General features: G+C 46.2%; 1 protein-coding gene across 6 annotated transcripts in view; it reads left to right on the forward strand.

Annotated features, from left to right (window-relative positions):
- The window catches only part of TSPAN4 (tetraspanin 4), a 360,764-nt gene that overhangs the window by 30,419 nt on the left and 312,554 nt on the right, over positions 1–17,791 (forward strand). For 2 of the 6 annotated variants that reach the window (XM_075281322.1, XM_075281324.1), the window contains exon 1: positions 17,396–17,518. The exons of the other annotated variants lie outside the window; for them this stretch is intronic. The gene's annotated coding sequence lies outside the window, so the exon portion shown is untranslated. Of the gene's footprint in view, positions 1–17,395; positions 17,519–17,791 lie in introns of those variants that run through there. 6 annotated transcript variants of the gene reach the window in all.

A 17,791-nucleotide genomic window follows, 5' to 3' on the forward strand; every position in this document is an offset into this window, starting at 1 on the left:
ATCTGCCCCTTCTTGCCCCGTGTGAACGAGCTTAGGGTCAACAATTTTGCTCTCCAGTCTGTAACTAATGAAACAGTATTGCAATAACATACAGTGATGATACTGAGTTTCCACATAAGGTGATGTCATAGTACCTTCATAATGCACAAAATGATGTCATTGTATCATCATACTGCACACCATGATGTCACAAAACCATGTGGTGAAATCGAGTGGTATCAAACTTTGGAATATGATCAGTGTCCATTGGGGTCAACTTTGACAGCAATTTTGCTCTCGTCTTTAAGTGATGCAGTAGTTCTACCAGAGTGATGTCACAGTATTGAGTTAGGACATAACATGATGTCACAGTAACATTTCACAGTTCTGTCATAATGCACAGAACAATGTCACATTGCCTTTATAATGTACATGATCATATCATAGTACTATCACAAAAGACAAAGTAGATAGATAGACCATGAGGTACAAATATTGATGTTAAATACAGAGGTACAATGTGAGCTATCTTGTACCATACATACCTCACATAGGCATAATGCACACAGTGACATCACAGTATAAAAATAATGCAATAGTATGACTAACACACAAGATGATGTAACAGTACAGTAAACTTATCATAGACCTGGACCAATAAGGCGGTAGTGCTCTGGAAGGATTTTCATTCCCTTCATTGTTTACCAGGTATTTGCTAGTGGCAGTGCCGGGTATTAGAGATCAGTCCTATTCACTTTAATAGGTCTAAGGCCTGTTTGACATCTGCTTTCAGGTTTCTGTTTGGTGAGCCGACTTGGAGAACCGCCGAACGGAAACCTATACACATAAAAAGCGGTTACCTAAGGAAACCTGCCTACCCCAAAGTCTATAATGGGGTTCGTGTGGTTTCCGCAGGAAAAATGCGGATAGAAAAGCGCTGCTTGGAGGACTTTTCTCTCTGCATTTTCCTGCAGAGATGGGAACGGAATGGCCGAACGCAGATGTGACCAGGGCCTATGCTGAGCAAGTCAGTTGCAGGCACAGTCTCTGCAAAATGTATGGCACTGTGCCTAGTAAGGGGCATGCATTGCTCGTGGGAGCCGTCCTTCAGTCTGCTGACTGTTGGGGGTATCAGGAGTCTAATATTTGTGGCCTATACAAAGACTAAACCAAAATGGTCAATGTCCTGGAAATTCCCTTTAATTTTTAATGTTTCTCCTAAATGATCCATTGTAGTTATTATCCACATCGGGGTGGTGGTGGACTTGCCTATAGGTAGATAGAGTTAATATAAATGGTCATCACCAGGTTTTATAGTAAGTACATGTAGACTCATTTAGAGGGATGTTATTTATTAGAGATGAGCGAACAGTGTTCTATCGAACTCATGTTCGATCGGATATTAGGCTGTTCGGCATGTTCGAATCGAATCGAACACCGCGTGGTAAAGTGCACCATTACTCGATTCCCCTCCCACCTTCCCTGGCGCCTTTTTTGCTCCAATAACAGCACAGGGTAGGTGGGACAGGAACTACGACACCGGTGACGTTGAAAAAAGTAGGCAAAACCCATTGGCTGCCGAAAACATGTGACCTCTAATTTAAAAGAACAGCGCCGCCCAGCTTCGCGTCATTCTGAGCTTGCAATTCACCGAGGACGGAGGTTTCCGTCCAGTTAGCTAGGGGTTAGATTCTGGGTAGGCAGGGACAGGCTAGGATAGGAAGGAGAAGACAACCAACAGCTCTTATAAGAGCTAAATTCCAGGGAGAAGCTTGTCAGTGTAACGTGGCACTGACGGGCTCAATCGCCGCAACCCAGCTTTCCCAGGATCCTGAATGGAATACACTGTCAGTGTATTCCCGTATACCCGATATATACCCCCGATACCCGTTCCAACGGTGTGCCCCCCCACCTTCACCCCAGAAATACCCTGCAAGTCCCCTAGCAATAGGATTGGGGCTATATACACCCACTATTTTTGCTACTGCCATATAGTGCCATTGTCTCACTGGGAATTCAAAGAATATATTGGGCTTACATATAACTTCAATTCCAGGGAGAAGCTTGTCAGTGTAACGTGGCACTGACGGGCTCAATCGCCGCAACCCAGCTTTCCCAGGATCCTGAATGGAACACACTGACAGTGTATTCCCGTATACCCCATATATACACCCCAAATCCCCGTTCCAACGGTGTGCCCCCCCACCTTCACCTCAGAAATACCCTGCAAGTCCCCTAGCAATAGAATTGGGGCTATATACACCCACAATTTTTGCTACTGGTATATAGTGCCATTGTCTGACTGGGAATTCAAAGAATATATTGGGGTGACGTGCACCCACAATTTTTGCTACTGCTATACAGTGCCATTGTCTCACTGGGAATTCAAAGAATATATGGGGGTTATGTGCACCCACAATTTTTAATACTGGTATACAGTGCCATTGTCTGACTGGGAATTCAAAGAATATATGGGGGTTACGTGCACCCACAATTTTTAATACTGCTATACAGTGCCATTGTCTGACTGGGAATTCAAAGAATATATGGGGGTTACGTGCACCCACAATTTTTAATACTGCTATACAGTTCCTTTGTCTCACTGGGAATTCAAAGAATATATGGGGGTTATGTGCACCCACAATTTTTAATACTGGTATACAGTGCCATTGTCTGACTGGGAATTCAAAGAATATATGGGGGTTATGTGCACCCACAATTTTTACTACTGGTATACAGTGCCATTGTCTGACTGGGAATTCAAAGAATATATGGGGGTTATGTGCACCCACAATTTTTAATACTGGTATATAGTGCCATTGTCTGACTGGGAATTCAAAGAATATATGGGGGTTACGTGCACCCACAATTTTTACTACTGGTATACAGTGCCATTGTCTGACTGGGAATTCAAAGAATATATGGGGGTTATGTGCACCCACAATTTTTACTACTGGTATACAGTGCCATTGTCTGACTGGGAATTCAAAGAATATATGGGGGTTATGTGCACCCACAATTTTTAATACTGGTATATAGTGCCATTGTCTGACTGGGAATTCAAAGAATATATGGGGGTTACGTGCACCCACAATTTTTACTACTGGTATACAGTGCCATTGTCTGACTGGGAATTCAAAGAATATATGGGGGTTACGTGCACCCACAATTTTTAATACTGCTATACAGTTCCATTGTCTCACTGGGAATTCAAAGAATATATGGGGGTTATGTGCACCCACAATTTTTAATACTGGTATACAGTGCCATTGTCTGACTGGGAATTCAAAGAATATATGGGGGTTACGTGCACCCACAATTTTTAATACTGCTATACAGTTCCATTGTCTCACTGGGAATTCAAAGAATATATGGGGGTTATGTGCACCCACAATTTTTAATACTGGTATACAGTGCCATTGTCTGACTGGGAATTCAAAGAATATATGGGGGTTACGTGCACCCACAATTTTTAATACTGGTATACAGTGCCATTGTCTGACTGGGAATTCAAAGAATATATGGGGGTTATGTGCACCCACAATTTTTAATACTGGTATACAGTGCCATTGTCTGACTGGGAATTCAAAGAATATATGGGGGTTATGTGCACCCACAATTTTTACTACTGGTATACAGTGCCATTGTCTGACTGGGAATTCAAAGAATATATTGGGGTTACGTGCACCCACAATTTTTAATACTGCTATACAGTTCCTTTGTCTCACTGGGAATTCAAAGAATATATGGGGGTTATGTGCACCCACAATTTTTAATACTGGTATACAGTGCCATTGTCTGACTGGGAATTCAAAGAATATATGGGGGTTACGTGCACCCACAATTTTTAATACTGCTATACAGTTCCTTTGTCTCACTGGGAATTCAAAGAATATATGGGGGTTACGTGCACCCACAATTTTTACTACTGGTATACAGTGCCATTGTCTGACTGGGAATTCAAAGAATATATGGGGGTTATGTGCACCCACAATTTTTACTACTGGTATACAGTGCCATTGTCTGACTGGGAATTCAAAGAATATATGGGGGTTATGTGCACCCACAATTTTTAATACTGGTATATAGTGCCATTGTCTGACTGGGAATTCAAAGAATATATGGGGGTTACGTGCACCCACAATTTTTACTACTGGTATACAGTGCCATTGTCTGACTGGGAATTCAAAGAATATATGGGGGTTACGTGCACCCACAATTTTTAATACTGCTATACAGTTCCATTGTCTCACTGGGAATTCAAAGAATATATGGGGGTTATGTGCACCCACAATTTTTAATACTGGTATACAGTGCCATTGTCTGACTGGGAATTCAAAGAATATATGGGGGTTACGTGCACCCACAATTTTTAATACTGCTATACAGTTCCTTTGTCTCACTGGGAATTCAAAGAATATATGGGGGTTATGTGCACCCACAATTTTTAATACTGGTATACAGTGCCATTGTCTGACTGGGAATTCAAAGAATATATGGGGGTTATGTGCACCCACAATTTTTAATACTGGTATACAGTGCCATTGTCTGACTGGGAATTCAAAGAATATATGGGGGTTATGTGCACCCACAATTTTTAATACTGGTATACAGTGCCATTGTCTGACTGGGAATTCAAAGAATATATGGGGGTTATGTGCACCCACAATTTTTACTACTGGTATACAGTGCCATTGTCTGACTGGGAATTCAAAGAATATATTGGGGTGACGTGCACCCACAATTTTTAATACTGGTATACAGTGCCATTGTCTGACTGGGAATTCAAAGAATATATGGGGGTTACGTGCACCCACAATTTTTAATACTGCTATACAGTTCCTTTGTCTCACTGGGAATTCAAAGAATATATGGGGGTTATGTGCACCCACAATTTTTAATACTGGTATACAGTGCCATTGTCTGACTGGGAATTCAAAGAATATATGGGGGTTATGTGCACCCACAATTCTTAATACTGGTATACAGTGCCATTGTCTGACTGGGAATTCAAAGAATATATGGGGGTTACGTGCACCCACAATTTTTAATACTGCTATACAGTTCCTTTGTCTCACTGGGAATTCAAAGAATATATGGGGGTTATGTGCACCCACAATTTTTAATACTGGTATACAGTGCCATTGTCTGACTGGGAATTCAAAGAATATATGGGGGTTACGTGCACCCACAATTTTTAATACTGCTATACAGTTCCTTTGTCTCACTGGGAATTCAAAGAATATATGGGGGTTATGTGCACCCACAATTTTTAATACTGGTATACAGTGCCATTGTCTGACTGGGAATTCAAAGAATATATGGGGGTTATGTGCACCCACAATTTTTAATACTGGTATACAGTGCCATTGTCTGACTGGGAATTCAAAGAATATATGGGGGTTACGTGCACCCACAATTTTTAATACTGCTATACAGTTCCTTTGTCTCACTGGGAATTCAAAGAATATATGGGGGTTATGTGCACCCACAATTTTTAATACTGGTATACAGTGCCATTGTCTGACTGGGAATTCAAAGAATATATGGGGGTTATGTGCACCCACAATTTTTAATACTGGTATACAGTGCCATTGTCTGACTGGGAATTCAAAGAATATATGGGGGTTATGTGCACCCACAATTTTTAATACTGGTATACAGTGCCATTGTCTGACTGGGAATTCAAAGAATATATTGGGGTTATGTGCACCCACAATTTTTACTACTGGTATATAGTGCCATTGTCTGACTGGGAATTCAAAGAATATATGGGGGTTATGTGCACCCACAATTTTTAATACTGGTATACAGTGCCATTGTCTGACTGGGAATTCAAAGAATATATTGGGGTTACGTGCACCCACAATTTTTGCTACTGGTAGATAGTGCCATTGTCTCACTGGGAATTCAAAGAATATATGGGGGTTATGTGCACCCACAATTTTTACTACTGGTATACAGTGCCATTGTCTGACTGGGAATTCAAAGAATATATTGGGGTTATGTGCACCCACAATTTTTACTACTGGTATACAGTGCCATTGTCTGACTGGGAATTCAAAGAATATATGGGGGTTACGTGCACCCACAATTTTTGCTACTGGTAGATAGTGCCATTGTCTCACTGGGAATTCAAAGAATATATGGGGGTTATGTGCACCCACAATTTTTACTACTGGTATACAGTGCCATTGTCTGACTGGGAATTCAAAGAATATATTGGGGTTATGTGCACCCACAATTTTTACTACTGGTATACAGTGCCATTGTCTGACTGGGAATTCAAAGAATATATGGGGGTTACGTGCACCCACAATTTTTAATACTGCTATACAGTTCCTTTGTCTCACTGGGAATTCAAAGAATATATGGGGGTTATGTGCACCCACAATTTTTACTACTGGTATACAGTGCCATTGTCTGACTGGGAATTCAAAGAATATATTGGGGTTATGTGCACCCACAATTTTTACTACTGGTATACAGTGCCATTGTCTGACTGGGAATTCAAAGAATATATGGGGGTTACGTGCACCCACAATTTTTAATACTGCTATACAGTTCCTTTGTCTCACTGGGAATTCAAAGAATATATGGGGGTTATGTGCACCCACAATTTTTAATACTGGTATACAGTGCCATTGTCTGACTGGGAATTCAAAGAATATATTGGGGTTATGTGCACCCACAATTTTTAATACTGCTATACAGTTCCTTTGTCTCACTGGGAATTCAAAGAATATATGGGGGTTATGTGCACCCACAATTTTTAATACTGGTATACAGTGCCATTGTCTGACTGGGAATTCAAAGAATATATGGGGGTTATGTGCACCCACAATTTTTAATACTGGTATACAGTGCCATTGTCTCACTGGGAATTCCACAAATAATTTGGGGATTCATTCACCCTACATCTCAGGCTCTTGCCATATTCACCCAGGTTGTCAGTGCTGCACCAGCTCGTTCCCAGACAGCTCGGCCCGAAAAACACGTTACCTATATAGAGGATTTGGACAATGAAGACAACATGTTCTAAATCTAATGTCTGCACCTTCTCCAGAATTAAAATAAAGGCAGCGTTTAACTTTCAAATAGCACTGCACAAAGGAAGAGCTTATCAGCTTGTCTCATGACATGCTACTGAAAAGTTTCATTTGTGTATCTTAATGTAAATATAGTTGTATAAGCTTTTTGGGTTTTAGGCACTGCCAAGTTATTTATTACCACCCGCTCCCTTATAATGATGATGACGCCAAAGTCACTGTGGGTGTTCAGAGCTCACAGCTTTGGGTGACATTTGTCTTGCTCTCTGTCGGTACCAGCTGTCTTTTTGGATACCGTAAAGTTATGTTGACTTTATTAACAGCTATAGAAGCTTTAGCCAGGTTGTGACGGTGTGTAACCCTAACAACACTAAGTGGGATACACATTAATAGTCAGTCTATGTACGCTAAACGTATCACTGAAGTAATTTTTTTTCCCTCTCCCCTAATATAAGAAAGGAACAGACATTAGACCTAGACCGGGGTTCGAGGCTTGAAAAAATCCAGTATTATTTGTTCTTCATGATGTGAAATATGTGTTGAAAAGCAACCCAAGATGAAGTCAGCCATGTGTGCCAGTGTGTTACTTGGCATGCCTTTGCTGGCCCCAACTGTAAGGGTCACTCTCCATTTCCTCCATTTTCCACTCCCCTTCACACCATTTGTGGTGAAGCAATGGGATGCACTGAAGTGCACCCTCTAGCCTCGTGTGGGATAGGGACATCAGATGCCACTCCAACCCCCTCGTCTTCCTCCGCCAGCCAACGGTGCGAAGATGAGAGGAGTGTGCTCTGAATGTTTTCTGCCTAGCAGAGGCTAGTTCTCACTTACGAAAATGGCCCCACTTTGACCTGTATATCAGGCACAATGGTGTAGGTTTCAAAGAAACATGGCACCAACAAGTTGGAAAACGTGGGCCATGCGTGGACCGTGTTTGAGTCTGGCAAGCTCCAGATCTGCTACCAGGTTCCAGCCATTATCACAGGCGCAAAAATGCCAGGCCCCAGGTGTAGCAGGGAAAAAAAAATGCCATCTCAGCCAGGATGGCATCCCTGACCTCGGAGGCACTGTGCTGTCTGTCCCCCAAGCTGATCAGTTTCAGCACGGCCTACTGACATCTCCCCATGCCAGTGTTACAGTGTTTTCCGCTAGTAGCTGGGGTGGAGGTTGCAGCTTCGTAGGGTTTCAGTCTACTCCTGCCATGAATTTTGGCCTGGGAGAGGAGATAGGCCACCCCAGTTTGCACCCGGGGAACAGACTCCACCACATTCACCCTGCCTGTCATTAAAGATAAGCACTGCAGCATCCCTGACCACAGGCGCTTGTCCATGTGTCGGTGGTCAAGTGGACCTTGCAGCAAAGCGCAGAGCTCTGGGCCCGACTGATGTTATGGGACACATGCAGTCGCAAGGCAGAGACAGCACACCAAGAGAAGTAGTAACGGCTAGGCCCAGCATAGGGAGGTGCCCCAGCTGCCATCTGCTGACGGAAGGCCTGGGTCTCCAGAAGCATAAACAAACACCAACATCTCCAGGGCCAGCAGTTTATCGATGAGGCTGTTACAGGCTTGGGCATGGGGGTGGGTTGTATTGTACTTCTGCCTGCAATGAAAAGCTTGGGAAATGTGGAGTGGCTGGGAAGAGGCGCATGATGGTGCAGGCCAAAAGGGCGCATGAGGGTGAACTCCCCAATGTGTCAGAGATAGGTGTGTAGGTGTCCTTGCATCATATACTTGCACCATATTTGGCTTTGGAAGTTAATTTTGTGCCAAAAAGTGGTTAAGACAGCGATCCCTCAGCTACTCCCGTTACACTGTCTATTGAAGTTACCATCTGTGGAAGTGGACCACCATTTCTAAGATCCCAAAGGAAGCAGGCAAGAGATGTGCAGTTCAGAAAAAAAGATGAGAAAATAAGTTTAGGCTGTAGAGCACAGAGGGATCGGAGAGGACAGAGCTGGTGTCGGCCAGGTATTCCCACAACATGCGCCTATACTTGTCCCTCCTGGTGACACTAGGCCCCTGAGTGGCAGTAATTTGTCCAGGGGGGCCATTAACGTGTTCCAGACCTAGGAATAAGTCTTCCAACAGGGTAGAGTTTTGCATGCCTTTGCTTCTACCCACTGTTTTTGCTGCTTAGCTTCCCTCCACATCTACTCTGCTTTCACCCCTAAACATCACCCCAGTTTATGCCTTTGCTTCTACCCAGGTTTTTTGTTGATTTAGCTTCCCTCTACATCTACACTGCTTTAGCCCCTAGACATCACCCCTGTCCATGTGGGGTCGGTGGCCTCGTCATCCACCAACTCCTCTTCCAATTGCGCACTGCCCCCTTACTGCAAACCGCACATGACCACAGCTTGCCTTGATGGCAACTGTGTCTCATGATCCCCACTTAGGTCCAGACAAGTCGGTGGCGGGTCCAAAACCCCAAAATTGGAAGGAAATGGCAGATGCTGCAGTATTTCTAACACCTGTTCCTGGTGCTCGGGCCTGGTCTGTGTTGTACCCTGCACCCTGCTTAACGCATCTGCCATATCCGAAGTTGTGCTGAGCGCATGCTAATGTTTCGTGTCCAGTGCAATGGATGGGATGGGATTTCACATAAGTCTGCCACCCATGGCCACTCATGGTTGAGCAACTGAGGGAGTTGACTTTGACGAACCCGAGGGTTTTGGAGTTGGAACTACATCAAAGGTCTGTGCTGCTCACACACTCTGCTCAACACATGATATGTTTAGTGCCAGCAGTGTGGAGACGTCGCACAACAGCCGTTGTTCCAGCAGGTACAGGCGTTGTAGGAGTGCATAGAGGCTAGCAGCGGCAACTATACACTTTAAAAACTATCCGCACAAGCGCCACACTTTCACCAGTAGCTCAGGAACATTGGGGTACCTTTTTCAAAAGATTAGCAGCAATGAGTTAAAAACGTGGCCCAGGCATGGAATATGTTGCAGGCTGCCAAGCTACAGAGCCAATCCCAGGTTACGGCCATTATCACACATGACAACATGCCTGGGCCCAGGTGCAGTGGCAAAAACCACATTGCCGTCTCATCGAGGATGGCATGACTCACTTTGTAGGCAGTGTGCTGTCTGGCCCCCAAGCTGATGAGCTTCAGCACGGCCCGCTGACGTCTCCCCACACCAGTGTTGCAGCGTTTCCAGCTCGTAGCTGGGGTCAATTTAACAGCGGAGGAGGGTGGTGTTTCAGCCCTCCTCCCAGGAATGTTGTGTGGGGAGACAAGTCAGGCCACCACATTTTGCGACCCGGTCCACGCCTCAACTACATTCAACCACTGTGCCCAAATTGAAAGGTAGCGTCCCTGTCCGCATGCACTTGTCCATTCGTAACTGGTCACATGGAACTTTAGGGCTAAGCGCTGAATTTAGGGACCGCCTCATGTTTGGGGGAAAGTGCTGGTGTGGACGGCACAGTGCGGTGGCGCAGTAGACACTCTGCCCAAAAAGGGCAGAGTGTCCCCCAGCCGGGATTCCAACATCTCCTGGGCCAGATTTCTTGAGATGAGGCCGTTGAAGCCTTGGGCATGTGGGTGGGTTGCGCTGTACTTTAGCATGAAATGAAAGGCTTGGGAGATGGGGAGTTGCTGGGAAGAGGCGCATGATGGCGCGGGCAAAAGGAGAAATGGCAGGAAAAGGTGAGGATAAGGGTGAACTCCCCAAAGTGTCAGAGGCAGATGTGGAGGTGTCCTGGCTCCTGGTCTGGACTGCAGCGCCAGCCCTGTCAACAGTGGAAGAGGCAGTGGCCGCCAGGCCAAACGACGATTATCCTGCGCTTGCTCTCACCCACTGAGCCCAGGGCTTGCCTTCCAAATGATGGCACCCGCAAGAGGTGGTGAGATTCCTCTCCGCAGATCTCCAAACCATCTTGGACTTGCAAATTGCACTAAATTTGTCATGTAACTGACATGTATATGATGAGTCTATCCATTGTCTGTTCATTTTGGTGAAAGTCAGCCTGTCAGCTGACAGACAGCTGTGCTTGTCAGTGATGATGTCACCGGCTGCTTGTACCCCCAGTTTTTGCTGCTTAGCTTGCCTCCACATCCACACTGCTTTTGCCCCTACACATCACCCCTATCCATGCCTGTGCCTCTAGCCATAAGTCTGCCACCCATGGAAACTCATGGTGCAGAAAGTAAGGGAGCTGACTCTGAGGAACCCTTGGGTTTTGTAGCTGGTACTCCATCAAAGGTCTCTGCTGCTCACACACCCTGCTGAACATACGGTATCTAGGGTTAGAGCATGTGGTGACCTCGCACAACAGTAGGTGCTTCAGGCAGATGTAGGCCTTGCTGGAGTGTATTGCGGCTAGCTCCAGGTACTGTAGACTTGGGAAAGTGGGTGTCCAAGTGCCGCACTTTCACCCTTAGCTCAGCTAATTTGGGGTATGTTTTTAAAAATCATTGCACCACTACATTGAACATGTGGGCCAGGCATGGAACGTGTTGGAGGCTGGCAAGCTCCAGAGCCCTCCAACAAGCTAAAAAACCTGGCCCCAGGGGCAGCGGGGATAAACAAATTGCCATCTCATCCAGGATGGCATCCCTGACCTCAGAGGCAGTGTGCTGTCCGTCTCCCAAGCTGATGAGCTTCAGCCCAGCCTGCTGACGTCTCCCCACACCAGTGTTGCAGCGTTTTCAGCTCGTAGCTGGGGTAAATCTAACAGCGGAGGAGGAGGAGGGTGGTGTTTCAGCCCTCCTCCCAGGAATGTTTTGTGGGGAAACAAGTCAGGAAAATTCTTGAAACGGGAGAGTTTTGCATCTTTGCCCTTGCTGCCTATGGACATCCCTTTGCCTCTAGCCACCATTTTCCCTGCTTTGCTTGCCTCCACATCCACACTGCTTTTGCCCCTAGACATCACCCCAGTCCATGCCTTAGCTTGTACCCCCAGTTTTTCCTGCTTAGCTTGCCTCCACATCCACACTGCTTTTGCCCCTAGACATCACCCCAGTCCATGCCTTAGCTTGTACCCCCAGTTTTTCCTGCTTAGCTTGCCTCCACATCCACACTGCTTTTGCCCCTAGACATCACCCCAGTCCATGCCTTAGCTTGTACCCCCAGTTTTTCCTGCTTAGCTTGCCTCCACATCCACACTGCTTTTGCCCCTAGACATCACCCCAGTCCATGCCTTAGCTTGTATCCCCAGTTTTTCCTGCTTAGCTTGCCTCCACATCCACACTGCTTTTGCCCCTAGACATCACCCCAGTCCATGCCTTAGCTTGTACCCCCAGTTTTTCCTGCTTAGCTTGCCTCCACATCCACACTGCTTTTGCCCCTAGACATCATCCCTATCCATGCCTCTTCCCCTAGCCATAACTCTGCCACCCCTGGAAACTCATGGTGCAGAAACTTTGGTTGCTGACTTTGAGGAACCCTTGGGTTTTGTAGATGGAACTCCATCAAAGGTCTGTGCAGCTCACACACCCTGCTCAAGATATGGTATTGTAGGGTTTCAGCGTGTGTGAATGACGGACAACAGCCTGTGTTTGGACAGATGTAGGCCTTGCTAGAGTGTTTTTAGGCTAGCAGCGACTCCTGTGCACTTGCAAAAGTGGGCGCACAAGCGCCGCATTTTCAACAGTAGCTTCGGTACATTTGGGTATGTTTTTAAAAAACTTTGCACCACTAGGTTAGACGTGGGCCAAACATGGAACGTGTTGGAGGCTGGCAAGCTCCAGAGCCGCTACCAGGTTCCAGCCATTATCACAGGCGTAAAAATGCCAGGCCCCAGGTGTAGCAGGGAAAAAAAAAAGCCATCTCAGCCAGGATGGCATCCCTGACCTCGGAGGCACTGTGCTGTCTGTCCCCCAAGCTGATGAGCTTCAGCACCGCCTGCTGACGTCTCCCCACACCAGTGTTTTAGCGTTTGCCGCTAGTAGCTGTGGTGGAGGTTGCAGCGTCGTAGGGTTTCAGTCTACTCCTGCCATGAATTTTGGCCTGGGAGAGGAGATAGGCCACCCCAGTTTGCACCCGGGGAACAGACTCCACCACATTCACCCTGCCTGTCATTAAAGATAAGCACTGCAGCATCCCTGACCACAGGCGCTTGTCCAAGTGTCGGTGGTCAAGTGGACCTTGCAGCAAAGCGCGGAACTAAGGGCCCACCTGATGTTGAGTGACACGTGCTGGTGCAAGGCGGGGACGCCACACCGGGAGAAGTTGAGACGGCTAGGGACGGCATAGTGAGGTGCCACAGTTGCCATCAGGTCCGGGAAGGCGGGAGTTTCAACAAGCCGGAACGCCAACCTCTCCTGGGCCAGCAGTTTAGCGATGTTGGCGTTCTAGGCTTGCGTGGGTGGGTGGTTAGCGGTGTATTTCTGCCGGCGCTCCAATGTCTGAGAGATGGTGGGTTGTTGTAAAGAAGCGCCTGATGGTGCCTTTGATGGTGCAGGAGAAGGAGATAAGACAGAAACAGAGGAGGATGAGGGAGAAGTCAACAAAGTGGCGGAGGCAGATGAAGTGATGTCCTGGCTCGTCCTCTGGAGTGCATCGCCAGCACTGTGAGCAGAGGCAGTGGCATGAACGGCGGGCGACGTTTGTCCTGCCGTTGCTGCCTGCCACTGATTCCATTGCTTGGATTCCAAATGACGGTGCATTGAAGTGGTGGACAGGTTGCTCTTCTCAGGGCCCCTACTCGATTTCGAGAGGCAAATTGTGTAGACGACACTATATCTGTCCTCGGCGCATTCCTTGAAAAAACTCTACACCTTCAAGAAACGTGCCCTCGATGGGGGAGTTTTTCTGGGCTGGGTACAAAAGGGAACATCTTCGGACATTCCGGGTCTGGCCTGGCTTCGGCAAAGCAGCTGACCTCTGCCTCTGGACATGTCTCTGCCTCTAGCTACCCTTTTTGGTGCTGCACCTGCCTCAACATCCACACTACTTTCCCAGCTTGACATCTGCCTTGTCCAGGTGGGGTCGGTGTCCTCGTCGTCCACCACCTCCTCTTCCAACTCCTGTCTCGCCTCCTCCTCCTGCACAATGCGCATGTCAACTGGCTGCCCTGACAGCAACTGCGTCTCATCGTCGTCGATGAGGGTGGGTTGCTGGTCATCCGCCACCAAATCGACCGGAGATGGAATGGAGGAGACTCTAGTGTTTGAGCATCTGGACACAGATACTCGTCTGTTAGGTCCGTGGAATCGCGAAATGGAGGGGCAGGTTGCGGTACAGTCAAAGGAAGGGAGAACAGCTCTGGGGAGCAGGGACAGTTGGGGTTATTGTTCTGAGAAGATTGGGAATTTTGGGTGGAAGGAGGACAAGACTGTTGGGTAAGAGGAGGTAGAGGCTGACTGGCTGGTGGACAATGTGCTTTAAGCGTTATCCGACAGCCATTGCAAGACCTGTTCCTGGTTCTCGGGCCTACTAATCTTTGTACCATTCAGCCTAGTTAATGTGGAACTTTTGTGCAAAGCGCAGAACTTAGGGCCCGCCTGATGTTAAGGGACACACGCTGGTACAAGGCTCAACTCACCCTAAGTGCCAAAAACACTGCTGGTGCAAGGCTCTACTCATGCCAAGGGCCTCAATCTCTGCTGGTAGCTCAGCTTAAGGTCATGTAACTTTGTTTGGAAGGGCTCATGTTAAGGGCTAGAAAAGTGAATTTTGGAAGGTCTTACCACATCACACACACACACACACACACACACACACACACACACACACACTCAAAATGACAGTTAAGGGTGAGGGCTTTTGGAATTCCCATTGCCTATTCCATTTGTGGTTGTCATGGGGAACGTGATTTAAAGGGGTGGTTGTTACTGTTTGTTGAGCTTAAATTGGGGTTTGTGTCCATCCATTTGGGGAGTAAAGAAGGTTTCCAGGTATTTTCCCACTTTGATAGAGGTTTTTTTGAATGTGGAAAGTGTGTAGTTGTTAGGCAGTGATGTTGGGGTAATAGAGGGTCTTTGGTGTGTTAGATGCCCCCAGACATGCTTCCCCTGCTGTCCCAGTGTCATTCCAGAGGTGTTGGCATCATTTCCTGGGGTGTCATAGTGGACTTGGTGACCCTCCAGACACGGATTTGGGTTTCCCCCTTAACGAGTATCTGTTCCCCATAGACTATAATGGGGTTCGAAACCCGTTCGAACACACGAACATTGAGCGGCTGTTCGAATCGAATTTCGAACCTCGAACATTTTAGTGTTCGCTCATCTCTATTATTTATAGGTGATCTCCTTAGTAGTCACCTGGTATACAGCCATCTTATTCTGCGTTATACTTTCATCATAAAGCTTTCCACCTGTATTCACCACTAGGTGGACACATATAACGCTGCTCCAGGTTTTATAGACCACGGGCACTTTGTGCTTTCCAGAACATCGTCTGGGATTGCTCAAATAGCAGTTTCCTATGAGGACATTCACAGAAATTCTCCTCGTAGCCACAGGAGCAAAATACAGGAATGCTGAGACTAAAATGTTTAATTCCCTGCGATGTCGGTGACCAGGATATAGACTGTTTACTTTTGTAATCTCTTGTATTGCTACTGTAAGGTTATATTCACACCAAGTATTTCTCACATTTTTGCTGCAGTGGATTTTTTTTACACAGAAAACTGTTCAAATATTCATGGCATGTGTCCGACAAAGTATCACTATGACCACTCGTACAGTTTAATTTCAATATGGTTATTTATGTGACGTTGGTTTATTCACGGTTATTCCTCAGGGCATCCCCCCACTTAAAGGGAGAGTGTCAGCAGAACCCACCGTATAAATCCAGCCCCACAGATAGCGTCACCTGTTTCCCCCTTGTAAATCGCTGCCTTCATTGCCACGGTTTTTGCCTGTAGACAAATAAGCTTTTTGGAGCAATGCTAGCATCCTTGTTGTGATATTTTGGCAATGGATACACCTATTCACTATGGGAAAGCAGCGTTTGATTCAGAAGAACCTAACCTATCTGCAGGGTAGGGTTCATAGGCTTGGTTCTGATGACAGACTCCCTTTAAAGGGATTCTATCATTAAAATGACTAACATGATAGGAATAACCTTAAGAAAGGCTATTCTTCTCCTACCTTTAGATGTCTTCTCTGCGCCGCCGTTCGATAGAAAACCCCGATTTCTTCGGTATGCAAATGAGCTCTCTTGCAGCGCTGGAGGCGTCCCCAATGCTGAGAGAGAAATCTCCAGTGCCGCTTCCATCTTCGCCAGGAACGGCCTCTCCCTGCGTCTTCTTCCGGTGCTGGCTTCAAACTTTTATGCATGCGCAATCGGCTTTGCCATCGGGCCTCAGGCAGAGCCGACTGCTAATGCCCACAGCAATTTTTTGTGGCCACGCACGCTCACGGGTAAGCGGCCACAAAAAAGGGTATCCAATGATAGGATCCCTTTAAAGTGCTCTGGCGTTGATGATTTTGTAACATTTGGAGTGGTCCGTTTCTTCACATATTGATCTCCATCTGCTACTGATCAAATCTGTACAATAGAAGCCTATGGAAAGGGTAGGGGACGCAGAGGAGAGCTCCTCAAAGCAAAGAGAAGTCTGCATTGTGGAGACAATCCTCTTTCTCAAGACAACTTCTGTATTGTGTACAGGATGGGCGCTGGAAGTGGCTCCGTACAGATCATCGGTCTGGTAGCCAATTGTATCGAGTATAGGCCATAGAAAAAAAAAAATCTGGACAACTCCATTAAAGAATTGCTAAAGTGCTTTGGCAAGTTGTATGACTTCACTGTACAATGAACAACCCTTATTGGCTGCCACCGGAATACCCCTTGAAGTAAGTGTATGTACTGTTTCATGTATACATGATGACATCTCTGATCTGCATTACTGATATTTTGAGCGGCCGCCATTCCCTCTGCTGTTATATATGACTCTGCCGAGTGCTGTCACATTGCCCTGAATTATTCTATCGGCTACAGAATCAATGCTGACCTTCCAGTGTTATGCACGACTATAAAATTCCAGATTGCAGAGAATAAATACTCCAAGTTTCCATCTTTCCGGCTTCGCTTTGGATTATGACGCCTTATAGCAGACGTATTACAGATGATGGATGGGACACTTTCCTTTACGCCGCGGTAACCTTTGTTGGATAGTTGTCTGGCCACGATAATGTTAACCAAGAAGGGAGGAAAAACTTTTTTTTTTTTTTAATGAAGAATAACGTCTTGGTCGCTGCTTGGGCTGCATTTCGTTTCCATCCCTTTAATATTATTGCTATTAGAGGACACTTGTTCTTGTCTTTAGAAGCAGAAGGCAATTACTCCGGGGCTTTTTAGAAGTTCCTATTTTGGATGTGTGTCTGACCCCTTCCGTTCAGCGCTCTGGCATTAAACTGGGCGATGAACTCTCTCTTCCGTTCTCCCCTCCTGAAAACCACATGCCTCTCGCAGTTTCTGCAGTCTTGTCCTTTCATCTCTCTGCTTCAGGACCACGAACAGAATCTAACTCGCTGTAGGGTCAATTTGTTTCTTGGATTATATACACACTGCGCATTGTTCGGACATCTCTAAAGGTAAGACCAAGCAAAAATCATTCAGATTTATTGATTAATGACTATTGTATGTTTGCTGGATATTGTATTGTAAGAAAATTACAGGGGCAAATTTTTTGTTTGGACAAATTCGTATGAAGTGGTATACAGAGCCGGGGCAAGAAGTTGTCTGGATGGGGCAACACTGTGTCTCAGTGGTCAACACTGCAGCCTTCCAACGCTGGAGTCCTGGGTTCAAATCCTGCCAGGAACAACATCTGCAAGGAGTTTGTATGTTCTCCCCGTGTTTGCGTG

Source organism: Leptodactylus fuscus, chromosome 7, assembly GCF_031893055.1.
Source record: "Leptodactylus fuscus isolate aLepFus1 chromosome 7, aLepFus1.hap2, whole genome shotgun sequence".
In the NCBI taxonomy this organism is placed as follows: domain Eukaryota; kingdom Metazoa; phylum Chordata; class Amphibia; order Anura; family Leptodactylidae; genus Leptodactylus; species Leptodactylus fuscus.